General features: G+C 32.3%; 1 long non-coding RNA gene across 1 annotated transcript in view; it reads right to left on the bottom strand.

Moving 5' to 3' along the window:
• Nucleotides 1-1,276, bottom strand: part of LOC149132548 (uncharacterized) — a 64,225-nt gene extending 62,949 nt beyond the window's left edge. Inside the window, exon 1 of the long non-coding RNA XR_016244485.1 lies at nucleotides 1,051-1,276. This is a non-coding gene — a long non-coding RNA (uncharacterized LOC149132548). The remainder of the gene's footprint in view (nucleotides 1-1,050) is intronic.
• Between the last annotated feature and the right edge of the window lie 1,224 nt (nucleotides 1,277-2,500).

Genomic DNA, 2,500 nt, shown 5'->3' with positions numbered 1-2,500 from the left:
AGTCATCAATAACAATGTACATCGAACATATTTTGTAAGGATTAACTCCTATATTCCTCTTCAGTTATAGAATTTTATCTTTTACTTTTTACTTATTTCAGTCATAGATTATTATTATTATTATTATTATTATTATTATTATTATTATTATTATTATTATTATTTGTACATTCATCGTTCCATGTCTAAGTTGAACCTATATTCTACAATTGCCAATACATGGATAGATCTGAAAAGACTTCGTGAAAAGGGATCAAATATTCATTCCTTTCAAGTGATCTTTTCCTCTTCCTCCTTCACTTCCCCCTGCTTCATCTCTTTTTTTTTCCTTTTGCTTTGCTTTCTCCTTCCTCCTTTTCATTTCTCCCCTTTTTTTCTTATTCCTCTAACCTATAATCCTCATTCTCTTGAGGTGTTTATTCGAAATCAACATTCTTTGATCGATATTCTTTGTGTTTTCTTTTCTTTTTCTCAGCTATGAACATATTCCGTTGAAGTCAGAGGGATTAGTAAACTATTGTCCTTTTTCGTGTAGCCCTTAAGATATTACTATGGCTATGATATTAAAATCTCCTCCGAGAAACATTAGGAAAATATTAAAATAGAAAAATATACACGTAATATTAACAACAGCAACAATAAGAAGAAAAAACAATAACAATAAAAGTAACAATAATAATAGTGATGATGATGAGACCTCCGTGGGGTTAGCAATGACAATAACACACTGAAAAAAATATATAAAACAAAGAGGGTAAAAACAACAGAAATTATCAAACCCCGTTTTTTTTTTTTTTGTTAACACGAAGAATATACATCTCGTAAAACAATACAAATGAAATAAAAGTAACAACAATAAATTTACTATAAGAATAATAAAGCAACGCGAAGAAAGAAACTATATATATATATATATATATATATATATATAATTGGGGAAAAAAGTTCTGCCTAAGAAACAAAATGGCGCTTATGAGTGCAGTTGTTCTTTTGGACGTGGCAATAGTTGAGGCTAGAAATAAGTAATAGGAAGAAAAGAGGAGTTTTTACCTTCAGCTGTGTATTGTTTGATGTTTCTTTTGTTTTCTTTTCCTTTTTCATTTTGTCTAAGGAAGTAACATAATAAGGGATTGTACACACACACACACACACACACACACACACACACACACACACACACACACAGTCTGCTGCTACATTATAATACATGAAACAGTGAGGTGTGTGGGAAACTTAGCCTGGAATCAACAGCTGCTTTAGTAACGCATCGCCTCTCAAAGAAGAGAGGGAGAAGAATATATATATATGTGTGTGTGTGTGTATATAATATATAAAGCACACGATTAACTATTTCTTTGTGTATGGGTGTATGCGCGTACGCGTGTGTAGAATCATATATATATATATATATATATACACACACACACGTACATATACACACATATATTCATGCATGCATACATACATACACACAAACACACATGCATACATATACACAAACACACATGCATACATATACGCGTAATAAATAAATAAATAACATATTAATATGGTACATGGGCGCGCGCGCGCGTGTGCGTGTGTGAAAAGAGATAAAGATATGGTTCACTTGTTAATTTATCGAATAACAATCACATCAGCCAAGAGTTCAAATCATTTTCACACCTTGCGTTACATTTCTGCCAATAAACACACAACTACGAAAAACGTAACTCACTTCAATATCAGCAACAAAGACCAGATTTTTTTCCGGGGCCTATCTGAACCTTTATTTTTTTTGGAGAAGCACATAATAAAAACTACTTCACACACACACACACGGAGCGCGTGCGCGTATATATTCATATAAGTATGTATGTTTGTATGTATGTATGTATATGTGTGTTTGTGTGTATATATATATATGTGTGTTTGTATATATATATGTGTGTGTGTGTGTTTGTATATATATATATATGTGTGTGTGTGTGTGTGTGTGTTTGTATATATATATGTGTGTGTGTGTTTGTGTGTATATATATATATATTTATATATGTGTGTGTGAATAAATGTATGTGTATTTTTTCAATGTTTAGAAATAACACGGAAAACATAGTTACCAGGGTAGCAAAAATTCATCCAAATACCAAGGATGTAACAGCCTACTTATAAATGTAGAAGTTAAATCGTCTTGAAGTTAAATACAAGGAGTGATTGTAGTGTCACTGATAGAATACAGTATCGCAGAGGCGTATTTCAAGGGGACAGCCTCTCTGTGATGTTTATACTTTCTGTGAACCCTTGTCATTCATAATAAGGAAGTCTGAATGATATCTCATTGGTTCACAAGGAAACAGAAATCTCAAAGTTACACACTGCTTCTTTGTGGACGACAGGAAACTATGCAAAGGCTATGGATGAGATGAAAAAGATCTTTGACTTGGTTACAGCATTCTCAAATGAAACAGGGCTGGAGTTAGGTCAGGATAAACGTTGTTATATGGTTGTGAAAAGAAGGAA

Source organism: Octopus bimaculoides, chromosome 15 (genome assembly GCF_046866305.1).
Source record: "Octopus bimaculoides isolate indiv1 chromosome 15, ASM4686630v1, whole genome shotgun sequence".
NCBI classification, from domain to species: Eukaryota; Metazoa; Mollusca; class Cephalopoda; order Octopoda; family Octopodidae; genus Octopus; species Octopus bimaculoides.
The sequence above is the reverse complement of the archived record's forward strand: the minus strand, read 5'-3'. Positions and strand labels throughout refer to the sequence as shown.